We start from the raw sequence: 10,592 nt of genomic DNA on the forward strand, positions 1-10,592 counted from the left end.
TTTTCTTATTTAATTAGGCACCCTGAATGCTAGTTCTAATTGAAAAACAGATTGTTGGCATCTGAAAATGACCAAATTCATAAATGTTATTACAAGAGTTTTCTCCCTCTTTCGACAGGAATTCAGATTCAGAGATTTCAGAGTTCAGATGTCAAGAAAATGTGCACACGGCATTCATTCTCTCCTTCTCTCATGCGTACACACACTTGCGCACATTTTTCATAGTAGCTATTTATACTGGGGAAGAATGTTTTCTTCTCATGGAATGAAATATACTTGTAATACTAAAAATACCTTGAAGACTCTTGCTACGTTGTGACATGTATGAATGCGAAGAGCTATTTCTAAAATGGAATGTGCCCGACCAAGCAAGTTTTGCATTCATACTGCAATCTATTTAATCCTCCTGTGTGAGAATGCCCCTTCTGTTTGAGATGCCCATAAATAACACAGCAGCAAAGCTGACAGCATGTACTTCTGCTTTGTCTAGGTTTGTCTTCACCCTGTCATGACCTAGATAGGCAGGCTTAGTTGCTGTCTCTGCAGTGTCTGCCACGTAAAACTGGGTGTTCAGTAAAGTTAGCTGTTTTGACCTGAAGCTGTTTCCAGAGAAGTCATAGAATCAGGACAGGAAAGTGCTCCAAAGAACAAGGAACTTGGGGGGGGGGGGGGGATAATTGCCTTGGAGAATTAAATCAAGGTCTGCACAATCCACCTTTCTGTTTTCGGTATTCGCAAGCAAGGCTTAAAAGATGAGTAATCTCGTTTTCTTTATCTCCAGCAACAAGTAATCTTAGATAATCATATGTCTACCACCTCTAAACATATCAATGCCATCAAGTTCATCTTGATATTGGCAGGAGTCTCCTCCCGGTATTTGTCTAATCCTCTTTGAAGCCTCCTAATCAAACCCTGCTTCAATTAGTGTAGATGATATGTAGGGTTGAGTTTGTCCATCAATCCTAATGTTCTTGCAGTCTATTCCTGATCTTGAATGGGAAATATGAAGAGTTCTTGATGAAATAATTAGGAGATTTTCCTACGGTCTGGCAGGAATCATGGGGAAACTATAAAGTATTCAATATGATGATCAGCCCCATTGGACCTTCAGGTAATAGAGAGTAGAATCAAAAGGTGCTAAGAGATCAGGGACATTAGGAGTGACTATACTAGGATTCCTTACATGAGTAGCAAGCAGAAGAGCTAAGAAGAGCTTTTCATGGTTCATGCGTAGGATTTTAGTATGTCAGTTATGTGTTGTTCAAAGAATTTGCTTATATCCAGAATTTACTGTGCAATAAGGAACATTTCATTTAAGGCAAAAGAATATTCTTTAGTACCAAACTTTTTCACAGATAGTATCAGAGACCTGTTCTACTGAAAACCAAACAGAAGGCAGTAAGGTCAACAAACAAATTAAAAGATATAGCTTGTCCTGGTGTAATTAGTTCATAGCAGCCGAATGTTGCATGGACTGTCTTTCTCTTTGCATTGATCTCATTTTGCTCACAGAAGATGATAGCCAAGTAACCTTTGTAGGAACTTGTCAATTCACCAGATACTCAAATAACTTGGCATACACTGAAATATGAAGCAGTAACATTCAGATTACTCCAGTACAGTGACATTAACTATGCACCCTCGAATATGAGGGTCATTTGTACATCTCAGTTACAACCTGGTCAGGCTGACACACTCCAACCAGACATGAAAGGGCATAGAACTCTTGGAATACTTATCCCAGAACATATTTGTTGCATTAACGTCAAAGGTTTCATTTAACTGAGACCTACTTTTGTTGACACTACTATAATGGCTTCTAACTTGAATGGAAAAGGGCTGGATTAAATTCCTAACTGCTAGGTCATAATCCAAAAAATGACTCTGTCTCTTTAAGTCTACCAATTTAAGGAGTGGAAAGTTGATACCTGCACGTTTCCTTCCCTTATCCACCATGTTGCTATATTTTATAGAGGGAGTAAAGATGCAAATTGTATTGAATCTTTAATATGCCATCCATAATCAATTTCCTCCACGTATGCTGAGCTACAGAGCTGACCATTTCTGTTGACTTTGCTCACTGGTATTCTGGGAGTAGTATCCCTAATGTATAAAGAATATTGTCTTAAGAAAACCAACTTTTGTGACAGAATATTTTTCAGACTGACAATTCTAGGTGAGCATATTAATAAATTCAAGTGTATGCCAATATTCATATATTAAATGCCTGAGTGATTCCACAGTTATAAGAGCAAACATTATTTAGGGATAAATGTTTTGTTCACAGTTAATAGAAATGGGGGGAGACGGGGAAGGTTACTTTCACGTATTGTAACCTTAATTTTCCTTCTAATTGATACTGCTAAAATCCTACCCTAGATTTATCGCAGATAAAAATAGGTAACAGCATGAACCTGCCAAAATTAAAATAAACACATTTCAGCTTGTTTTCATCAGTACAGCTTGATGGAAATTATGACCTGTTCAAGCATAAACTGTAGAGATTAATGAAATGGTTCTTAGACATTGTATTCCCATTTGCTCTATAAAGCCAGAATAATATTTGAGCAGCAGCTAAAAGTAAAATAGTAAAAAATGGGATAGTGAAAAACAACCATACTTGAAGAATAAAAAAAGTTCACAATTTCTTCCCTGGTAGTCAAAAATAAATCTATTTGCTAAAATTGTTGTGCTATAATTTTAACTTTCCCTTCTAGTTAATACTCTTAATCAGAGATACTTTTTCCTTTGGATTAATTTGTTCCGGTCTAAATAAAGGCAGAAACCTGACCGTTCCAATCTCAGGCTCCATCCAGAATGAGTGGCTGATATTCCTCCCCATATATTTCTGACAGAGATTTCAAAAGCAGATCTTCCCAGCCCTACAAGCCCCTTATCTGAAGATAGCTTGGATCAAGACTTCAATCCTCAACAAGTAAAGTCTGTACTCTATTCTGAATAGCATTTTCCATTACTATTCTGTCGGCATGCTTTATGCTGTATCTTCAAAATTGAAGAAACAGTCCACTCATATGCTTTCCCAAATCCAATACACTTTGGAGAATAAAAGTTTCATTCATTCATTTATTTGATCCATTTTTATATCACTTCACATATGAGAGAGGCAGAAACTAGGCCATAGACTCTCCAGTAGTCCTGCTAAACCATGATGTATGAGGGACAACTGTTACCAGTGGCGGGATTCAAAATTTTTACTACCGGTTCTGTGGACATGGCTTGGTGGACGTGACATGGCTTGGTGGGCATGGCTTGGTCGGCATGGCAGAGGATAGTATACGGTAAAATCCCCATTTCCCCCCAATCAGCTGGGCCTGAGGAGGCAGAGAATAAATTGGGATGGGGCCAAGCAGAGATGGTATTTACCAGTTCTCCAAACTACTCAAAATTTCCGCTACTGGTTCTCCTGAACTAGTCCGAACCTGCTGAACACCACCTCTGACTGTTACTGAATTACATCTTCTAGCCTTCTTCACCATTGGTCATGTTAATGGGGTCTATTGGGAATAATGGTTCAACTCTGGAGAACCATAGGTTGTCTGATCCTTGTCTGACTACATACTGGAGCATTTCAGTTGTGCCACTGAGTAGACCATATACAGCAGACGTAATCACTGCAAAAGCACTGCTGAGGATATGAACTATAATCTCTTAGTATCCCACATGTTCCTCTTATCCAGTTGTGAGACCAAGGATAGATGAAAAATATGGTGAAACAGAGGCCCATCCATCTGGCAGAGTTGGCACATGTAACTGTAACCCTTGAAACATTTGAGATGAAGAACAGTTGTCAATTGTCAAGAGGATGGCCTCTGCATTTGTTTCCTTTACTTACAAGGCAGGTTATGCTGCTTAGTCAGCTGTTATGATGGCACACAAACGTTTTTGGAAGAGCTGTGGTAGAAAATAACTAACTCAAAAATGTCAAAGCTGTCTGGTTAGGTGGAGGCACTAACAGGAAAGCAGGAAACCTTGTCTGCAAGTTTAGAGTTTGTGGAAAGAAAATAGTTTCCATCTAACATAGAGTCAGTAGACTGACTTGACAGGCGGGCTCAGACAAAGCCAAAAGGGCTTTTCTTTCCCCTTATTCCACTTTAATCATTTCAGCTTGTTGCAGTTTAGCACTCAAGGGAGGAAATGAGGCTTAGACTACATTTAGTGTTTTGGATTATTCTTACTATCAGCATTGCAGACACAGAGGGGAAAAGCACATGTGAGTATATGCTTATCATTAATAGGCACGCATAAAGCAAAGATCATTTCCCAGCCAAATCAGATCTTCAGCTGAAGCATGATTGCTCCATTTTAAAAAAATCTGCTCTTTTATAAACTGCAGAAACACCCTGACTGTATGCAAAACACTTCCACCTTAACTGGATTTTAATTGTACATCTAAGATTGCACAAACATACATACATATGTATATACTTATGTATATACTTATGTACACATGTACGTACCAATAAAAGGATATATATTTCGAAATGAAGAGGAAACACTGCTGTGATTCAAAGAGAATCAAGGCAGTCTCCAACTACTTTACACAAAAGTAAGGAATCCTTTAATGGTACTAAATAGGAGCTTTCTATCCACCACAAGGAGCAACCATATGGAAGGAAGGAGGCTATTTCAGTTGCATGTAGCAGGAGCCAAGGTTAATTCCTATTACCTCATGAAAGACAGGTTGAAGAGTTATTTATTCATGCCATATTTGCAATCTGGCTACATTCCGTCTATCAAGGCTCGAGATGAGTATTATATTGTGCCTAGTTTGTCTTGAATACTTTCCTCATAATGAATCCAGATAATTATCATTCCACTTTTCATGCATCTTATAGAGCTGGGATGGGTATCTTCTTGGTCACAGCCTGAATCTAGCCCAGAAGGATAGCACATCTATTCTTTGGGAATGCTCTTCTTTTTCCATGTAAGCACCTACCTGTCCACCCACCCACTCCCCAAACACATCTACCAGCTACTGGCTTCACACCTAGAATGAGCATTTCCTAGTATTTCATCACAAATGTTTCCTCTGCTTTAGGTCTCACCTTAGGAAAACAAATCCCAATAAACAACAGTAGTTGTTAACTGGCTATTTGTCAAAAGGGGACATAGGATAGGTGAGATGAAGTTCAGGCACTAGTGCGATTGGTAGGATGACTTTAAGTCTCTGGTTATTTAGGACTAGATCAGTTCTACTGTAGGTAATGGGGTAAAAATATTCCAAGCAGCTGAACTTTGAGGGGTAAATAGGATAGGTTCTGTCTGCACAGAAACATATCCAAAATCAGTCTAGGACACATTTTGGGAACAAACCTTAATGTTGTGGAAATGATTCCAGTTGCCCTGTTTGATTAATCCAGATTTCTTGACAAGTTTAGATCTTAAACAAATGCTGAGATAAAGAAGTCCAGGACCATGTAAGATGTGAGAAAACAGCAGCTAGGGTCAGGAAACCATGGATGAGGTGTGAAATTGTGAAACAGCACATCTCTTTGACAACAGAAAGCTCTTCTTTTTGCTGTTAATCTTCAAAGAGATGCAGCTCACATGTCTTTTCTGTTAGGATTTTTTTTTTAAAAAAAACTTTTTCTACATAAAAGTGTAACCAACCAAAGATTTTTAAAAGCTGTCTAAGTTCACTTTCAGAACTTCCAACGCTCCTTCCCAGTGACATAAAAAGAAAGCATCCTAGCAGAGATGAAACAGTTGGACATTTCAAGCTTCATTCTCCATTCAGATTCAATAATGTGCTCTGCATTTTTCTCATTGTCATTCCAATTACCCAATCCTGAACAAGTAATTTTCTTATTGGGTCCCTCATGACCACACAAGAGTTGTTTCATTTGTCAAGGATTCTTATCAACCTCTGAAAATATTTGTAATCACTCACTGAAGCGTTTTTTAAATAAGTAATCAAATCCCATATAAACAATAGCATTTGGGAATGAGTCCCTGATCAACATGTGTCCAAGTGTTTAGCAATCCCCTCTCTGCTCATGGGCAAGGTATGTAAGCATTTATTAAACATTGCTTGTTGGTAAGCAGGCAACAGCTGGTGATACGGGCTGATCTTTGCAGTGGGAGGGGGCATTTCAAAAATGATGATGAAAAGTAAATGGGTTCAGGATTGTCTGTAGTTGGGAGAGGAATTTTAGTGTGTTTATTTTTTGAACAAAATAATTATGCTAAGCAGATTTTAAGGGTTTTAATACAATTCTTATGCATCCTAACTCAAAATATCTATATATATCTATATATCTGTTCCGACCCCCCTTCTCCGCTCGTTAACAGATGACAGGCAGACAGACTTAAAAGGAAATAACTTTATCAGTTCTGGCTTCCGCTGGCTGCGAGCCCAAAATAAACATAAATAAAGTCTCTGGCAAGAAGATAACAGAATGCAAAACAAAGTTCTCTTACAAAGCAAATCACTTCTCCAAGTGTCTCCTTGAATCAGGGTTACAGAAAGCAAACCACTTATCCAAGTGCCTCTCACAAACAAACCACGACCAATGAACAATGAACGTTGACTTCTGCAACCAGGGTGTGGCACCATCAGTCCTTTTATCTCCAGAAGACCACACTAACGAGCCCCAGCTGCAATGTTATTCATGCATCCTGACTCAACTCACAGCAAACTTCTGCGGAGTCACAACATATATCTATATCTATATCTATATCTATATCTATATCTATATCTATATCTATATCTATATCTATATCTATATCTATATCTATATCTATATCTATATCTATATCTATATCTATATCTATATCTATATCTATATCTATATCTATATCTATATCTAATCTAATCTATATCTATATCTATATCTATATCTATATCTATATCTATATCTATCATCTATCTATCTATCTATCATCTATCTATCTATCTATCTATCTATCTATCTATCTATCTATCTATCTATCTATCTATCTATCTATCTATCTATCTATCTATCTATCTATCTAGCCATGGGAGTGCTCTAAGCATTAGCTTCCTCATTTCCCATAATTAAAAGGTAGCACTCCTCCAAAGTATTATTTTCAAGGTTACCCAAACTGTCAAAGTAGACATAAGTATGTAGATGAATGAAATCTGAAGTGCTGTTAAGTTTGCTTTAGAAAACACTCTAAAAATATTTTAGAAGCGATTATTACATAGGGATTCTTCTCTCTTTCTTTGACTTTATTTTGCTTTATTTGAAAGTGTGTTTGTTTTTTGAGATAAAGGCACATAAAAGGGGGAAAAAAGGCCCAACTATGCTGCAGGCAAAAAATAACCTATTACCAATCGTTCAGAGAGCTGGGAGAGATGGCTTATACAGTCTGGATTATTGTCTGAAATGGGATATTAGGTCTGGCATTTTGGTGTGTTTGATGTTTCAATGAACATCACTGAAACATAATGGTGGCTGAGAATTGTCTTGACCCTTTGAATAATTTACAGTGGTGGATCCTGAACTTCTTTTGCAATATTTTTTCCTTATTTTTGGACAAACACACATACATCACCAGTGAGGCAGCTTCTATCTCCTCAGTTATACTCTTCAGTCATACTCATCCATTCCTCAGTGGTGTCTTCTTCAGTAGTGGGATTCAATTTTTTTTATTACTGGTTCTGTAGGCATGGCTTGGTGGGCATGGCAGGGGAAGGATACTGTAAAATTTCCATTCCCACCCCACTCCAGGGGAATGTTACTGCAAAATTTCCATTCCCTCCCGATCAGTTGGGACTCGGGAGGCAGAGAATAGATGGGGGCAGGGCCAGTCAGAGGTGGTATTTACCGGTTCTCCGAACTACTCAAAATTTCCGCTACCAGTTCTCCAGAACTGGTCAGAACCTGCTGAATAACACCTCTGGTCTTCTTCAATATATATCGACCCACCTTACCGAATCTGGTACTCTTCAGAATGTGGAAGATTGTGTAGTTCATAGACCTAATGAAAGATATTTGCTAAAATGCATCTCAGATGACTTTTAGGACAGTTTAGCACAGGAGTGTCAAACTTGATTTCATTGAGGACCGCATCTGAGTTGTGTTTGACCTCAAGGGGGCTGGGGTGGGCGTGGCCAGCTTGATGTCACTCGTGTCAGGGGGTGCTTGTGGTAGCCCGAGTTCTCTGCCAGTGAAAACAGGCTCCTAAGCTCAGTTTTCAGCTGTGACAGTCTCCTGAAGCCCTCTGCCAGTGAAAATGGAGCTCGGGGGGACGTGTCTGGCCCTCCCGAGCTCTGTTTTCACTGGCAGAAGCACCAAGGGGCGGTCCTTTGCTGTTTCCAGGGCAACCTCACAGGCCAGATCTAAACACCCTGCAGGCCAGATCCAGCCCGTGGGCCTTGAATTTGACACCTCTGGTTTAACACATTGCTCAAATCTGCATTTGGAGGCATTCATTGCAGAGTCGTTTTAGAGTTCTTAGTTTTCACTACCTGCAGTCCTCGACTTACATCCACAATTGAGCTCAAAATTTCCATTGCTAAGCAAGGCAGTTTTCAATCATGTCCTATTTTACGACATTTTTGTGTGGTTGTTAAGTGATTCATGCGGTCATTAAACAAATCTGGCTTACACAATTGACTTTGCTTGTCAGAAACTCCCTAAAAAGGTTGCAAATGACAGTCTCAGGACTGTGGGTTGCCACAACCATCGTAAATACATGCTGGTTGCAAAGAACCCAAGGTTTGATCACGTGACACTTTTTTACAATGCCACTGTACCTTTAAATGGTCACTAAACTAATGGACTACCTGTATCGAAATTGGTTTCTGTTGTTTTTATCTTTGTTTTGTAACTGCTGTGAACAGAGGAAGAAAATAGGACAGTCACCACTTCACATTTTTAAAAATTTATACACTTATTTTAATTTACACACATTAAAAAAGGAAGCACTTCAATCACATGGTTATGGTTGTCCTCTTGACTTTTGTAATCTCCCCTGCATTGACACCAGGAGTGGGTTCCGGCTACCGCTACTGCCGATTTGCTCGGGATGTGTGTTTGCGTGCTAGATGGGCGCTGCATGCGCATGCACAGAAGGCAAAAACAAGATGATGGCACCTACGGTACAACTGAGAGAACTGGTTCAGGGGCGTGGCAGGCCTGGGTTTCTGCCAGTTCCAGTGACCTATGCCGCCAAGTTACTACTGGTTCAGCTGAACCCCTCCGAACCAGTAGGAACCCACCTCTGATTGACACTCATAGAGTGATGTTAATTAAAAAATATTTTCTTAGAAATATAACTAGTTTGAAAAATGTTAATACTGTTAATTATGCCTCTATAAGAGAACAGAAATATATTGAGGATGAAAAAGAAAGCAATCAAACACTGGCAGGTGTTAATTTAACTCATTTGCCTGAGAATATATTTTTTTTAGTAAGGGTGCATGAGCTTTGGTGTTTTTATTTGTGGTTAGTAGTATGATGTGGTTTATAAACTGTGTTTTTATGAACAGTGTGGTCATGATGATGGAATAAAATTCTGGCAGATCTGTAATAAACAAAAGCTATATTTGTAAAGCATTGCTGACATTATGGTTATAGTAACTTTCACCATCCAAGTGGTCGTTAAATATAATCTACACTGATGGAGTTGGGAAGGGTCCTCAGAAGTTGTAGTAAAATTCATTTGGAGAAAGTCAGAAAGGTAGCTTGGGTTATGATTGTCAAAAGTATATGTCAAAATTGTATGTATATTATGTTCAGATGTATTATGTTTTTGTTTATTTAGGTGCAACAAATGCATATTTTTCATCAATGTTCCTTCAAATATTCTTCATGATCAAATGTGATTTCAAAATCTATACATGCATTTTAATACCACACACACACACACACTTCTCTTTTATGTTATGAGCTATATGACCAGTTTCTGGATAGAAAATTGGGTTGTAAATGTACTAAACAAGTAACAAAATATGAAACTTTTATTTTAACGCCATGAGATAAACTTTTTTTTTACAGACACTTTAAACTATTGTAGTGCAAGTCAAGATTTGAGCATGTGTCACCACTTTTGTAGTAGCTGCTGCTGCATTGATTGTTCATCTCCTTCTGAATTCATTTTAAGGTGTTGGTTATCATCTTTAAAGCCCTACATGGCTTGGGGTCAGGTTATTTGAAGGATCGCCTCTCCCCAGTTACGTCTACCAATTCTGCCAGAGCAGGGAAGGCAAGGTATGTTGCACGTCCCATACATTAGGAAGATACCTCTTGGAGGACCAAGCAAAAGGACCTTCTTTGTGATGGCTCCCTCCCTTTGCATTCTCATTACTCCAGAGTTAAGATCGACCCCCAGCTTGCTACATTTCGAGAAAGCCCTGAAGACAAGGCTTTGTCAGAGGAGCTGGAGGGCACTGGCAGGCCAATTGAGTGGGTGGTGTGAGTGTGTGGTTGTTGTCAATGGAGCAGGAGGGGGGATGTTATGAATTTTTACACTGTGATATTTCAATATAGTAAGCCACCCAGTGAGTTGGGCAATCATATAAATTTGTTTAATAAATAAATCAATATAAACTATTATGGCAGATTTTCCTTCTACTAATTTTCTTAGATTCTCCAGGTCCATGC

The sequence above is a fragment of the Thamnophis elegans genome, chromosome 4 (genome assembly GCF_009769535.1).
Source record: "Thamnophis elegans isolate rThaEle1 chromosome 4, rThaEle1.pri, whole genome shotgun sequence".
Classification (NCBI taxonomy): Eukaryota; Metazoa; Chordata; class Lepidosauria; order Squamata; family Colubridae; genus Thamnophis; species Thamnophis elegans.